Source organism: Pelodiscus sinensis, chromosome 1 (assembly GCF_052426305.1).
Source record: "Pelodiscus sinensis isolate ZL-2025 chromosome 1, ASM5242630v1, whole genome shotgun sequence".
Taxonomy (NCBI): Eukaryota; Metazoa; Chordata; order Testudines; family Trionychidae; genus Pelodiscus; species Pelodiscus sinensis.
The window spans coordinates 82,416,787-82,432,908 of NC_143052.1; the positions used below are offsets into that span (position 1 = coordinate 82,416,787).

At 46.2% G+C, this 16,122-nt stretch overlaps 1 protein-coding gene across 2 annotated transcripts in view; it reads right to left on the reverse strand.

The window, feature by feature from the left end:
* Positions 1-7,401, reverse strand: part of CEP83 (centrosomal protein 83) — a 48,055-nt gene extending 40,654 nt beyond the window's left edge. For both annotated transcript variants that reach the window (XM_075933359.2, XM_075933344.2), the window contains exon 1: positions 6,922-7,401. The gene's annotated coding sequence lies outside the window, so the exon portion shown is untranslated. The remainder of the gene's footprint in view (positions 1-6,921) is intronic.
* Between the last annotated feature and the right edge of the window lie 8,721 nt (positions 7,402-16,122).

The following is a 16,122-nucleotide window of genomic DNA, read 5'->3' on the forward strand; positions in this document are numbered from 1 at the left end:
TCCCTCTCACTTAAGTGGAGACAGAATGTATCAATCTAAAAAAAAAAAAAGTGGACTACAACTTTTGCTTCAGGTTCTCACCATATCACAATTATTTGCAAATGGTAACTAAGTCAACCTGAATTTAGAGAAAATTATATAATCGTACCAATTTAAATTTTGAAAACTCCAAAGCATTGTAATTGTAGAGGTCCTCTTGATCCAAAAAGGAGGATCAAGGTTATTGTAAGGGCAGAGGTTGCAAAACTACTACTCTTACTTCTGTATTACCATAGGTGGTGGCGCTGCCTTCAGAGCTGGCAGCCGGACTGGAGTACTACAGAAGCACTACAGAAGCAAGAGTGTCATAGCATGGCATTGCTATGTCAGCACTGCTTCTGAAAGCAACCCCCTGCCAGCAAGTGGTGGTACTAGCTTCCTCTGCACTCCCATTCCCTCAGCCCCACCTGTGGGAGGAGAGCCTTAAGCCACGTGGGCCAGATCAAGGCTGCATCTAGCTCCCAGGCTGTAGGTTCTCCATTCCTGAAATAGGCGTAAAAGCACTCAAAAGGGCAGATTTCATGGGGGAGACCAGATTTTACAGACGGCAATGTTTTTCATGGCTGTGAATTTGGTAGGACCCTAGGCATAACCATCGTTTCAGATTATCTCCATAGCTCATTCATGGTTCTGCTTCCATCACTATAGACTTGTCGAACCTACAAAATATTACCATATTTTAACACTTCTATGATCAATACAGTTAGATAACAAGGCTGGTTATAATTTTGCAATCAATGCAAAAAGGACAAGTGGTGTTCCACATTGTCAGCTAACTGCATCAGACTTTTTAAAAAAGTTATTACCGTAAAATTAAACAGTAGTTTCATATAATGTATAGAATAAACTGTTTACATACTTATTTCAGTTTTCTAGAATGCAAAGTCAGTACCATCTCCCTGTGATTACCTAACATGACCTCTCAGAGCACCTGTGATAGTGTCAATTAATACTACTAATCAGCCCAACAGAATAAGACTCTCTGCTGCAGGAAACACAGCTCTCTTGGGAACATACTAATGACTGAGGCACTCATCACTGGAGGAAATTCAAAGCATCGTGAAAGTCACTGATTTGACCTACCCATCCCATAAAAACCAAAAACAAAACACCTATCCACCAACGAGAAACAACAAATGGAGAGAGAAACAGAACATTCTCTGATATATGCCACAGCGAGGAATACAATAGCAATACCTACATAAATATTTTTATAAACAGATATTATTGAATATACAACACCTATTGTATTGAGATGGGACAAATGTAATACTCTGGAATTGTGTATTATTCAAACACTCTTATATTTACTTTATAAATATAATATGCATCTCATCTTTATAGGCTTATTAATGAGTGTATTCCTGCCTAAATGGGTATGACAAAGCATGCTTCATGCAAGAACTAAATGCAGCTCAAATCTCCAATACTGAAAAAAGGAAGTAACAAGGGGGAGAGGTAGATACGTTGGAGGGCAAGGATAGGGTCCAGAGTGACCTAGACACATTAGAGCAGTGTTTCTCAAACTGTGCTCCATGGAGCCCCAGGGCTCCGCGAGACATCTCCAGGGGCTCTGCGAGGTTGACAAACTGGAAACATTGATAGGTACAACACATACAATCAGTGTACTGCTGGGGCTCCGCATATATTTTTATGTATGTAAAGGGCTCCAGAGCCCAAAAAGTTTGAAAACCACTGGATTAGAGGATTGGGACAAAAGAAATCTGATGAGGTTCAACAAGGACAAGGGTAGAGTTCTGCACCTGGAGTGGAAGAATTTCAAGCACTCTTACAGGCTGGGGACTAACTGGCTAAGTAGTAGTTCAGCAGAAAGGACCTGGGAATTACAATTACAGAGGTTGGATATGAGTCAACAGTGTGACCTTGTAGCCAAGAAGGCTAATGGCATTTTAGGGTTCATTAGGAGGAGCATTACCAGGAGATCCAGAGAAGTGATTATTCCCCTTTATTCAGTTCCAGTGAGGCCACATCTGGAGAACTGTGTCCAATTCTGAGCCCCCCACTACAGAAGGGATGTGGACGCACTGGAGAGAGTCTGGCGGAGGGCAAGCAAAATTATTAGGGGGCTGGAGCACATGACTTACGAGAAGATGCTAAGAGATTTGGGTTTATTTAGTCTGCAGAAGGAAAGAGGGGGGATTTGATAAGCAGCCTCCAAGTTCCTAAAGGGAGGTTCTAAAGAAGATGGAGAGAGGCTATTCTCAGTAGTGACGGATAGCAGAACAAGGAACAATGATCTCAAGTTACAGTTGGAGATGTCCTGGTGTTGTGTGACAAGTACAGATGTACTGGAAGCCAAATTTAGGCTGCTAGGAAAGAGACTGAAATCCAGGACCTCTGTGGTGGCATTCTTGGAAATGCTTCCAGCTCCACACACAGGGCCAGGTAGGCAGGCAGAGCTTCAGTGTCTGAATGCGTGGATGAGATGATGGTGTAGGGAGAGGGATTCAGCTTTATAAGGAACTGGGGAAACTTTTGGGATAGGGGGAGCCTATACAGGAAGGATGGGCTCCACCTAAACCATAGTGGATCCAGACTGCTGGCACTTAACATTAAAAAGGTCGCAGAGCAGTTTTTAAACTAAGAGATGGGGAAAGCCGATTGGTGTGGAGGAGCACGTGGATCCGACAGAGACGTCTTTTAGAGGAGAGTCTAGTGATAGAGATTCTCTAGGTTTTAGTCAGGAGGAGAGGATGGAAGAGGATAAAGTATGGGCCAGATCAGATGAAAAACATTCACATAAAAAAGAATTTGACACATCAGAAAAGGGCAGACAACTAAATAGTGACAAGTTTTTAAAGTGATTGTACACAAATGCAAGAAGTCTAAAAAAAATGGGTGAACGAGAGTGCCTTGTGTTAAAGGAGGATACTGATATAATAGGCATCACAGAAACCTGGTGGAGTGAAACAATCAATGGGACACAATCATTCTAGGGTACAAAATATATCGGAAGGACAGAACTAGTCGTGCGGGTGGGGGGAGCGGAACTATATGTGAAAGAAAATTTAGAATCAAATGAAGTAAAAATCTTAAATGAATCAATATGTTCCATAGAAACTATGCAAAAATGAGGAGGTTAGTTAAACAGAAATTAAAAGGTACAGTGACTAAAGTAAAATCCCTTCAAGCTGCATGGACACTTTTCAAAGACACCATAATAGAGGCCCAAATTAAATGTATACCCCAAATTAAAAAACATAGAAGAACTAAAAAAGAGCCACCGTGGCTTAACCACCATGTAAAAGAAGCAGCGAGAGATAAAAAGACATCTTTTAAAAAGTGGAAGTCAAATCCTAGTGAGGTAAATAGTAAGGAGCATAAACAATGCCAAATTAAATGTAAAAATGTAATAAGAAAAGCTAAAGAGGAGTTTGAAGAACAGTTAGCCAAAAACTCCACAGGTAACAAAATGTTTTTAAGTACAACAGGAGCAGGAAGCCTGCTAAGCAACCAGTGGGGCCCCTAGACGTTTGAGATACAAAAGGAGCACTTAAAGACGATAAAGTCATTGCAGAGAAACTAAATGAATTCTTTGCTTCAGTCTTCACGGCTGAGGATGTTAGGGAGATTCCCAAACCTGACCCGTCCTTTGTTAGTGACAAATCTGAGCACCTCTCTCACATTGAAGTGTCATTAGAGGAAGTTTTGGAATTAATTGATAAACTTAACAGTAACAAGTCACCGGGACCAGATGGCATTCACCCAAGAGTTCTGAAAGAACTCAAATGTGAAATTGTGGAACTATTAACTATGGTTTGTAACCTATCCTTTAAATCAGCTTCTGTACCCAACGACTGGAAGATAGCTAATATAACGCCAATATTTAAAAAGGGCTCTAGAGGCGATCCCAGCAATTACAGACTGGTAAGTCTAACGTCAGTATCAGGCAAATTAGCTGAAACAATAGTAAAGATTAAAATTGTCAGACACATAGAAGAACATAATTTTGGGGACAAAAGTCAACATGGTTGAGAAATCGTGTCTTACTAATCTATTAGAGTTCTTTGAAGGGGTTAACAAACATGTGGACAAGAGGGATCCAGTAGATATAATGTACTTAGATTTCCAGAAAGCCTTTGACAAGGTCCCTCACCAAAGGCTGAAGATCCTTTCATTGACTGAGAACTGGTTAAAAGACAGGAAACAAAGGGTAGGAATAAATGGTAAATTTTCAGAATGGAGAGGGTTAACTAATGCTGTTCACCAAGAGTCAGTTCTAGGACCAATCCCATTCAACTTATTCATAAATGGTCTGGAGAAAGGGATAAACAGTGAGGTGGCAAAGTCTGCAGATAATACTAAACTGCTCAAGGTAGTTAAGACCAAAGCAGACTGTGAAGAACTTCAAAAAGATCTCACCAAACTAATTGACTAGGCAACAAAATGGCAAATGAAATTTAATGTGGATAAATGTATAGTAAAGCACATTGGAAAAAATAACCCCAACTACATATAAGATGGGAGCTAATTTAGCTACAGCTAATCAGGAAAGAGATATTGGAGTCACCATGGATAGTTCTTTGAAGACATCCAGGCAGTGTGCAGTGGCAGTCAAAAAAGCAAACAGGATGTTAGGAATCATTAAAAAAGGGATAGAAAATAAGATGGAGAATATCTTATTGCTCTTATATAAATCCATGGTACGCCCACATCTGGAATACTGTGTACAGAAGTGGTCTCCATCTCAAAAAAGATATACTGGCATTAGAAAAGGTTCAAATAAGGGCAACTAAAATGATTAGGGGTTTGGAATGGGTCCCATATGAGGAGAGATTAAAGAGACTGGGATTTTTCAGCTTGGAAAAGAGAAGACTAAAGGGGGTTATGATAGAGGTCTATAAAATCATGAGTGGCGTGCAGAAAGAGAATAAGGAAAAGTTATTTACTTGTTTCCATAATATAAGAACTAGGGGCCACCAAATGAAATTAATGGGCAGCAGGTTTAAAACAAATAAAAGGAAGTTCTTCTTCACACAGCGCACAGTCAACCTGTGGAACTCCTTGTCTGACGAGGTTGTGAAGGCTAGGACTATAACAAGATTTAAAAAGAGAACTAGATAAATTCATGGAGGTTAAGCCCATTAATGGCTATTAGCCAGAATGGGTAAGGAACGGTGTCCCTAGCCTGTTTGTCAGAGAATGAAGATGGATGGCAGGAGAGCGATCACTTGATCATTTCCTGTTTGCTTCACTCCCTCTAGGGCATTGGCCACTGTCAGCAGACAGGATACTGGGCTGGACGGACCTTTGGTCTGACCCAGTATGGCCATTCTTATGTTCATTCCTTTTGACATTTTTGGTACTCATCACCCCTCTTACTCTTTGCTATTTTTACTGTTAGGGGTTATAGAGTTCACTATCATGGACCAATCGGGGGAAAAAAAAAAAAAAAAAAAAGAGACTATGCATGACCCCCAATGAGTGAGAGAGGATGGATGGTTATTACAATGAACAGCTAAAGGTGAAATAGACAAAAAATAATTATCTTGACATGAGTAATTTCACATTTTTTAAATTTTGAATTAATTTTTCATTTAAAAAGTTGTGTATTTTGGAAATGACAAACGAGCCATATTTGGCTGCAGACCTGTCCTAGGATATTAAACAGACAAGGTAGAGATTACCTCACCCCTTCTGCAAAATATTTTTAAAGCTCTTATATATATTGAAACAGAGGCACCAATATCAGTTCAACTGTCACCACTTCCATAATGTGTGAACTATATAGTTCTAAGATAGCAATGGGCTATTTAAAACCACCACAGAAGCAATAGATAATTATAATATTAATTTCACAATGCACATTGTGCTGATAAGGTCACATTTCTACAGACCTTCCTGGTTTCAATTACACTAGAAAAATGAGTAGCCCTGTTATAGCAATTACAACCCACATTGCTGTGCTTATGCATCCTGCAGGTTTCATTACAAAAGCTATGCTGTTCATGGGGGCTGATGTAGGGATGTTAAATTTAGATTAATCAGCTAATTGAATAGTCGATGAAATTTGCATCAACTATTTGCTTAGTCGATAAGGCTAACCTCAGGGTTGGGTGAAAGTGCTGTGGGTAGCAGGGAGCTGTGCTCCAACTGGGGTTTCAAATCCGCAGTGCTGCATAGATCCCAGAGTCAGGGAGAGTCTCTGATTGACCCCAGGCTCCACTGCTGCTTTGAAAGGCCTGATGTATACCAGGACCAGCTAGGGACTCCCAGCTGGCCAAGGGCTGCACTGGCCTTTGAAAGCAGCAGACCCCATGCTCGATGTGGCATTTCAAAATGGCAACACCGCATGGAGCATAGGGTTTGGCCCCAGGCTCCACAGGGCACTGCCCCTTTGAAGCACCTCCTGCTCTCCCCACCCCTTGCTGCTGCTGCTGCTTTCTGACAGAGGCAGCAAGTCGGGGGAGGCCAGGAGCGACTAGTCGTTCACATCCTTAGGCTGACGAGCAGATTCAATTCGCAGCGACCCTGCAAGCTCGCTCCCGCCCGGATGATTTTCTCCCGCCACTTGCCAACCCACTGGCCATCGCCTTCTCGCCCCCTCACACCCATGCCCGGGGCCGTGCGGCATCCCAAGCCGGCGAGGAGCCAGCACCGCCCGCGCGCCCCAGCACCCATGGAAGGAAACGACCCCCCGACAGGCAGCGCCCCGCAGGCCCGGCTTGTGTCCCCCTCGCGGCACCACGGAGCCCCCGGGCAACTCCCCCCAGGCGGGGGGCCTGGGTCCGTGCAGCGCCGGGCACAAGGCCCTAGCGGGGCCGGCGAGCCCCGCCCGCGGCGGAGAGCGGAGCAGGCAGAGACCGCTCCGCCCTGCGGGACGCCGCCGCGCAAGAGGCCCCGAGCCGCCCCCTCACTCACCCGGGATCCGCTACCGGCAGCAGCCGCCTCCAAGAGAGTTTAAAAATGGCGCCTCGCCTCCCGCTCCGGCGGCCCGCTCCGCCCCTTCCCCATTCCGCCTGTGACCCCGCTCGGGAGCCCTCCGCCTCCCCCCGGCCGGCCGCGCGCTGAGCCTCACGGGAACGCGGAAGCGATGGGCGCAGAGCCGCGAGGGGTTGCTGTGGAAACCGGCTCGCGACTGCGGCGCGCGAACGTTGGGCCCCGCCCCCCGCCGAGAAGGGCGCTAAGGCCCGGGCTGTGCCCCTGCCCGGCGGCGCTTTCCTCCCCACCGCAGCCTCCGGCCTGGCCTGCGCCCGGGAACGGGTCAGCCCCGCTGCGTGGCTCCGGGCGGTGAAACACTGCGCTGGGGGGGGCTCTTGTACGTTCACAGGCAGAATGTGCTAGTGCTGATTGACATGTAACATTCTTTGTATCAAGCACAGGTTACAGTCTCGTAAACTGCACCCCCCCCCCACTGTGACTGCCCATGTGTCATAAAGGGCCACGGCGGCACGTCCCACGCTGCTGTAGGCTCCACTCTCCCAGGAGGCGAGTAGCCACCCTGGTGGGTGGAGGGAACAGGCAGAGTTTTTCCATCCACCACCTAACTGCTGGCCCTGAAGGGGGGATTTACAACTGCAATAGGAAACCCGGCTCAGGCACTGTAGGAGGCTTTTCTGCTACCACTGCAATGCACTCTCTTTCCAGCCTCTTCCCACCCACCCCCCAGTGCTGGACATCCACTGCTAGCCCCCAGATTGCTGGAGCGCCCTTCCACCAGCTGGCCAGGGCTCCCCTTTTGCTCTGCTGGCCAGCTGGGGTTCCAACAATCCCCAGGGTGCAAGGGTGCTGCTGGGGCACCAAGGCTCTGCTCGTCTCTGGTCTTGCAACACTCATGACTAGAGCCTGCTGGTCTACCCCATGGGGCTGGAGCACTCACTAGGGTATTGATGTTGCTGGACTAGGGAAATATGGGTCAGGGAGGTTCAACCTGTAGCTAGGGATGTCAATGAGTAGCTGACTAGACAATTAACCAATTAGCCTGCGCTTGTCTGTTACGCTAGTTGACTACTCACATTCCACCCCCCTTGCTGCATCTGTATTAGAGGCAGCAAGGGGGGGGCCAGGAGCTGGTTCCCCCCAGCACTGGCTCCACAGTGCCACCTGTCCCAGCACTGCTGCCTCTATTAAGAAGTGGGTAATCATGTAGTCCATAAAGTTTGTAGCAACTACATGATTAGTGATTAAGGGAAGATTCTCAGAAGGAGCTACCCCCACTGTGGCTCTGCAGTTTAAATGTAGTAAGCTGGTTGTGCAGGCAGCCTGGTTCCTACTACATTTAAACTATGGAGTCGCAGCAGGGGTAGCTTCTAGACCCAGTGTGAGCTGGGCTGAGCCGGGCTTGCTCAGTTCTGGCTTGCTGGGTCCAGCAGCCGCTGTCTGTGGGGGGGGGGGGTCTCAGCAGGTAGCTGGGACCCCTCGTGAATAGGAGCTAGAGCAGACTCCCCTGGCCCCCACGCACTGCTGCTTCTGAGAGAGGCAGCAGCACAGAGGGGCAAGCAGCACCACAGACAGTGCTGGGAGGAACCAGCTTTTAAGCTGGCTCCCCCTAGCACGGGCTCCTACTCGCCTTCCTTGCTGCCATAGAGGCAGCAAGGGGGGGAATGCAAATAGTTGACTCCAGTAAGCTTAGGCTTATCGGGTAGTCGACTGATCGACTACTCTTTTACACCCCTAGCCTCTATCAGAGGCAGGGTGTGGGTACAGGGGAGGCTACTGCAAAGCAGCCTCTGCCCATGGCAGGCCCTGGCTTGCTGCAGACAGATTTCTCTTGGGTTTCTAGCTTGGGCCTGCCATGGACGGAGGCTGTTGTCACCCTGAGCTGCTGCCTGTGTATCAGAGACTGCAGGGTGGGAGGGAGCTGCTCCACAAGGGGAGCTGGTTTTTAAACTGGCTTCTCTCATGGACCAACTCCCACCTGGCACCTTGTGCATGGGATCAGGAGCACACTGGCTGCCAGCCCCGCCCCCAGGGCCTGTAAAATAGTCAACTAACTGTAAGAATTCATGCAGTTATTCTATTACCAGCTATCTAACATCCCTACGTGTAGCTAGACATATTTCATACTCAACAATGGATCCAGATCATGTCAGGTGGATGTCACTAATGCCTATACCCCATTACACAACTGTTTAACAAGAACAAATACATTCTAACAAATAGTAGGCTCACCAGTTAACCCACATGGTTATACAGACTAGGGATGTGAAAGCATATGACAAAATGTGATTCACTCATGTTCCAAGCCCCATACAAAAAAACCCACACCAAAAACAAGTTAAATATCACCTCTTTTAAAATAAATCTGGATAAAGAATTACAGTTACAATTAATTCCTCTAGAGGTTGCTGTAATGCTAGGTATGGAACAGGCTGTCATAATTATTTCCAAAAGATCTAGCACAGTAAGTGTAGGTAAAATAGTTTAATATGTGTTTCATTTTAGATTAAATCATGTAGAAATTGATAGTTTTATATACATTTTATAATCATTCGGTCATGATAAATATCTTGACAATTTTAGTAGTAAAATGGGAACTGGAGCTTTTAGGAAGAAAAGCATTCAGATTTATAAAAGTATTTTACAATACTAAAATAACATGAATATAGATAAGTTTCTTCTCCAAAGTCAAAAATTTTGTTTTAAAAACTTAAGATTAGTTTGGATGTAAAGCCCAGTAGTTTTACAGAACTGTAAAGTGTTGTCAGAAAAAAAGAATAGTTTAAAAGGCCCCATAGGATTCAATAAGTACTGTTACTCCTGATTTCCATATCAAATGTTTCATTTAAAAGGAAATGATTTTTTGCGTCAGCCCTGCTCTGTAGTTCAATCATGTTTTTTTCCCACTTTGTGCATCATCACTGTGAGTACCACATTCTAGGGTCAGTGATATCTCCATGACCCTTAAGTAAGGTTGCACTGCTGCAACTAAAGCCCCCTGGCTCTCACTAAATTTAAAATGCAGAGGCTTAGCAATCCTGGATACACGTGAGCCGGCACTGCTCAGTCCCAGCTTTTGCTGGGTCCAGCAGCCCCTGTTCATAGTGGCCCAACTGGCTGTAGCCAGGACAGCCTCCCCTACCCCCCGCTCCCCACTGCTTCTCAAGGAGGCAGTGTGTGGGGGGAGGGGGGAATGGGTGGCACTGTGGAGACTGTGCTGGGAGGAACCAGCTTTTAAGACAGCTCCCCCCAGCACCAGCTCCTATTCTCAGCCCCTTGCTACCACTCATACAGAGGCAGTGGGAATGAGGGTGGCAGGGGGAAGCGAGGAGTCAAGTACTCCTCGACTACTCACTTACATCCCTATCATGAATTTCACAGGGAGTTCAACAATTTTGACCCAACTATCAGCCTCAACCTGGAGGAGTCCATTACTTCTTGTATGCTACAGTACAAATAAATACCATCCTATACCAGAAGCCTACAGACTGCCATTCTTATCTATATGCTTGTAGCTTCTATCCAGGATACATATCACAATTGTCTACAGCTAAGCCCTAAGATACAACCGGATCTGCTCCAATCCCACACAGACGAACACCTATGAGACCTTTATCAAGCATTCTTAAAACTGAAAAATCCACCTGCAGAAGTAAGGAAACAGACTGACAGAGCCAGACAAGTACCCAGAAGTCACCTACTTCAAGACAGGCCCATCAAAATAACAGAACACTATTGGTCATCACCTACAGTGCCCAGCTTAAACCTCTCCAACACATCATTGACAATCTACAACCTATCCTGGAAAATGATCCCACATTCTCACAGACCTTGGGAGACAAAGCAGTCCTCACTTACAGACACAGCCCCACAGTCTGAAGCAAATACTTACCAGCAGTCACACACCACACCACAGATACTCTTACTTAGGAAACTATCTCTGCATAAACCCTGTTGCCAATTCTGTCCATATAGCTATACAAAAGTGATACCATTCAAGGACGTAACCACAACATCAGGGGCTCATACACCTGCACATCCACTAATGTGATAAATGCCATCAAGGGCCAGCAATGCCCCTTAGCCATGTATATTGGCCAAACCAGACCGTCTCTGTGCCAAAGGATAAATGGATACAAATCAGACATCAGAAATGGTAACATACATAAACCTGTAGGCATAGGCAACCAGTATGCTAGGAGGAGAACTGCACTGCCTTCCCAAACCACCAGCCTGGCCCCATCCATACTCTGCCCCCAGAATGCCTACTGTAGGCATATTGGGATGGAGTATTGCTGCCCCCAAGTGTCCACCCTACCTGTGCTTCAAGGCCGCAAGTCATCTGCCCTTCCTGAGCTCAAGGACTGGGGAGGTGGAGCTGCCCACTATCCATCTCCCCATGATGGGGGTGGAGCCTGGGTAGAAGGGGCAGGATAGGGGGCTTGTCTCCCTCAACTCTACCTTCACTCACTGCCCATAGCCATAGGGAAAATTTTAACCTCCCTGGACCTTCAAGGATTTAAAAAGTAGCCATCCTTTTACAAAATAATTTTATCTGATTATAGAGGGGGACAGCTGAACTGGAGTTCATTTACAAGTCCAACACTATCAACTTAGGCTTGAATAAAGATCTTAACTGGTTAACACCCTACCAAGACAATTTTGCTGCCTTTGATACTCATATATCCACATCAAATACTGAGAATGAGACACATCCACCCTGACTAATTAGCTTCATTAACAGTGGTCCTACAATTGTGAGAATTTCTTTTGCGTGCGTGTGTGTGTGTATGCATACGCACACAGACACACTAATTTCCACTCGACTCATCTGAGGACGTGGGTTTTACTCATGAAAGCTCATGAACTTCTTAGTCTAAGGTGCCACAGGACTGCTGGTTGTTACAGAGAAACATGGCTACCTCTGAGACTTATTTAAGATAGAAGATGTTAATACAAAAGCATCATACAATTTTCTATGCCATTTAAATTCAGTCTTTTGGAAAGTCTGGAATGAAAAAAATATATACAGGATTTTTCTTCTTTAAAAAAAGCACATCTGTGAAACTGAAGAATGATACCCAAGAGCACAAAGTCAACCTGGAGGCTGCAGTAAGAGTGAAGTTCACTGAAGCAGTAAGAGAGGAGCTGCAGAGGGAGCATATAAAGCCTGGAGGTAGACCCTAGCCTACATGCTTCTCTTCCACATCAAATACAAATTATTTATCTTCACTTTTAAAGGTCTTCACATCTTATCCTCATCTTACCTATCACCTCTTACGCACTATAAACTGAAATTGAGAACTTCTGTCATTGTTCTACAAATGTCGATTTTGACTGGCCAATTAAATACTTTACCAACATATAAACAAACCTGTTATGTGTGGGTGGAATTCTCTGTAAATATCTGTAAAACCCTACATTGTAAGGGTGCATCTACACAGCACCCTTACCTCAAAATAAGCTACACAATTCGTGCTACACAAATTGCGTGGCTTATTTTGATATTATTCGAAATATTTAGAAATTAGCTTATTTAGAAATCAGCACTAACTTTCAAAATAAGGCACTATTCCAAAATGTCCCTTATCCCTCGTGCAATGAGGTTTACAGGGACATTGGAATAGCAAGCCTGTTATATTTGGATATACCAGGCTTGCTCTTAAGACACAGAATAGCTATTTCAGGATATCAGAGGTATCCTGAAATAGCTCCACTGTGTAGACATAGCCTAGTTGTCCTTCAAATACCCCTTTGACATTTTTCTGCTGTGATGCCTACCAAGAACTTGACACTGCTGTGTTGCAATCACTGGTTATTATGGTGACGGGCATTATCTCAATATTTCCATATATATATGCCTGTCTATTTCTTGTATTGAACTGTGTCTTGGATTTTAAACTCTTTCAAGGCAAGGACCCTCTCTTTCTTGTACATGATGGAATTGTACAATGCCTAGCACAGTTGGCCTCAGCCTCTTTGTGCTACAAATAATAAAAGCTTTGTACCACTCCAGTGCTGCTGCTTCTTTCATTGTCAACAAAGTTGAATTTGCTGCTATAGGGCTGAGTCAGATGGTTAAAAATGGAGAGCAAGACTTATCTCTGGGCCACCGGTGTAAATCCAACCAACATTAGCAAAAAAACAAAAACTGTTATGGTCTGAGGACAGCTTAGTTTGTGAAATGAGTTCAGTTTAGTATTTAGTAAAGAGATCCAAGTTCCTAGCATCCACATGAAAACTCAGCACTAAAGCTGGCACTTGGAAAGGGCAGCAATTGACTGGACGTACAAACTATTCTATCCGATTTCCTCAACAGCAGGCTTGATCATGGGCGGCGAGTTATATGGGCTCGTGGTGCCCATGCTCCAGCAGTATTCAGAGGCAGGGGCTCTGCTCCAGCAATATTTGGATCTGGGGCTCTCACGCAGTCCTGCCTGGAGTGGGCCCGAGCCTCCATCTGCTGGCCCCTCCTGCATGTCCTCCCAACCCAAAGTGTCCCCTCCGACCCCGGCCCGTCGCTACCGTGCACAGCTCTCAGTCCAGCTCCCCCTTGCCGTCTGTTGCTGCCATGCACGGCGTTTGCAGGTGAGCGGGGAGACACCTGGGCATGATGTGACGTGACGTCACGGCCCGGGACTTTAAAACTGCTCAGCGCCGCATTGCGCCATGCGGACTAGCTCTGGGTTCGGAGTCCGGGCATTTCTGGGGCCCGAGCACAGACTCCAGCCCCGCAAGGTGGAAGGCAGAAGGTAGGGTAGAGTAGGGGAAGGGATGGGAGAGGAAGGGAAGGGGGAAAACTAGGGGGAGAGGAAGAGGCTTGTGCAGAGGGGGAGGGGTGGGAGAGGAAGGGGCTTGTGCGAAGGGGAAGGGATGGGAGAGAAAGGGGCTTGTGGGGAGCGGGAGGGGGAAGAAAAGGGAAGGGGTGGGAAAGGAAGGGGTTTGTGGGGAGGGGGAGGGAAAGGGGGAAAATAGGGGAAGGGATGAGAGAGGAAGGGGCTTGTGTGAAGGGGAAGGGGTGGGAAAGGAAGGGGCTTGTGCGGAGGGGGAAGAGAGGGAAGAGGAAAGGGCTTGTGCGGAGGGGGAGGGGGAAGGTACCAAGGGGTAGGGTGGAGGAGAAACAAATGCCAGGGGTCCAAGAGCAGACAATGAGGAAAAGGGCAGGAGAGGAAGTGTCAGTGGGAGGGGGGACGGGGTGAAGCCGGGAGAGGAAAGAGTAAGGGCATTGGGGGCTAGAGGAGGGAGGGGGAAGGTGCTAGGAGAAGGCTTGACAGAAGGAGTGGGCATGAGAAAGGTGGGGATGGAGCAAGTCATGAGTGAGGGCAAAGGAGTAGGAGAGGAATGGGGGCAGAGAGTGGTGAGGGGATGGGCATCAGGGAAAAAGAGGGCAAAGGGGGCAGGGGCAGTAAGGGAAGTTTCAGATGCCAGGAGATTTTGGGGGTGAAGCAGAAGGACAGACACCTGAAGAGGAGGGACCAGCACCACAGGAGAGAGGCAGGGCAAGTGTGTAGAGGGGGGTGTTAGAAGAGGGGATGAGGAGGGGTAGCTCACATGATCAGAGTGGGGCTACTGGAGGAGTGGGCACAGGGGGGAGAGAAGGGCTGGTGGAAGGGGGCAGGTCTCAGGAAGGCTGAGGGCAGTGAGAAGGGCAGGAGTCAGGACAGCAGAGGAGGATGAGGAGTTGGGGGCAGCAGACACTAGGGGAGCCGATGGAGCAAGGGGAGGAGACATGGCAGCAGAGAGAAAAGGTAAAGGTTTATAAAATATTTCTTAATAACTTGGGTGCCACAGTGGCACATCCAAACAAGCCACATGAACTCAGTACTGGTGCACAACACAAAATTCATTCTGTTCATGGGAGGAAACTCTTAGGCTATGTCTGTAGTGGCAGCTTCTAGCACAAGAACATCTTGCACAAGGGTTCTTGTGCAAGAAGTCTTGCATAAAAACATATCCACACTGTCATGTGCGAGCTGTGCTTTTGCACAAGAGCATCCATGGCAGTGTGGACGCTCTCTTGCGCAATAAAGTTCCAATGGCCATTTTAGCCATAGGGGTTTCTTGCGCAAGAAATCCCTGCTGACCATCCATACTGCCCTCTTGCGCAAGAGAGCTTACACCTGTTAGAAAAGAGCATAGCTCTTGTGCAAGACACCCTCTCTTACCATGCCATACTGTAAATTTCCTTGTGCAAAAGCAGGCGGGCAGTGTGGATGCTCTGTGGGTTCTTGTGCAAGAACGGCTGTACTTGTGCAAGAAGCCGCGAGTGTAGACATAGCCTTAGAGGGAACACTTCCCCCAGCCTCTCTGCCCCTGAGTTAATGTCACACACATTGGGTTAAAGCAATTGCAGGATAGTTGCATGAGGGGGGTTTGGTGGGGGCCAAACTATTCCCTGTTGGTAGGAGGGTGGGAAAAGTCCTTTGATAGGGGTGACATGACACCTTTTACTTCTGGTCATGTGGCCATCTTGCCCTGAGCATGTTACCTCCAGAGGCCTGGGTTAACGGGGGTCAGGAGGGGTGGCTAATGGGGCACCACCAAATATTATACAAACCTGCCGCCCCTGGGCTTGATGTGGTCGCAGAGCAAAATGGCCTTCCAATACCACTTGTGTCTATACTATATGTGGTCTGGGTATATATGTCTTTAGTCCCGAAGGCTGTCACTTTTAATTTTAAAAAAAGCTCATAAAAGGTGTTAGAGGAGTTATCCTTTATATGAACATTCATTCTAAGAATAAATGCTCAACAGTAGTAATAGTTTGAGATGTGCCTAAGCCTCTTTTCTGACACTAGAACAAAAACAAACTAACCTTCAAGTTTCTATTTCAATTGTCCATAAGTCACAAATTACTCCAAACACTCCATAAAATTAAACCAAATCATTATATCTCTCTCTGACGTTCACAAATGCATCTGGAAAGGTATAGTGATGCTTTCTCCTCTGACCTTTACACCACTGCAAAGGCATAGATGTAAATAGCATCTAAGACCTAAAATTTCTGACAAAATCCCCACAGGGTATAGTACTCAAAATCAACATCTGAATGGCTGTCATCTTCATTTTAAAACTGGAGAATGCTCTCCATTAAGAAATTTAATTATGGACAGAGAACACTACAGTGAGGTGGATTTAACTAATCAGATGATAATTTTAAGAAAACAAACTTTTAAAAGCAAA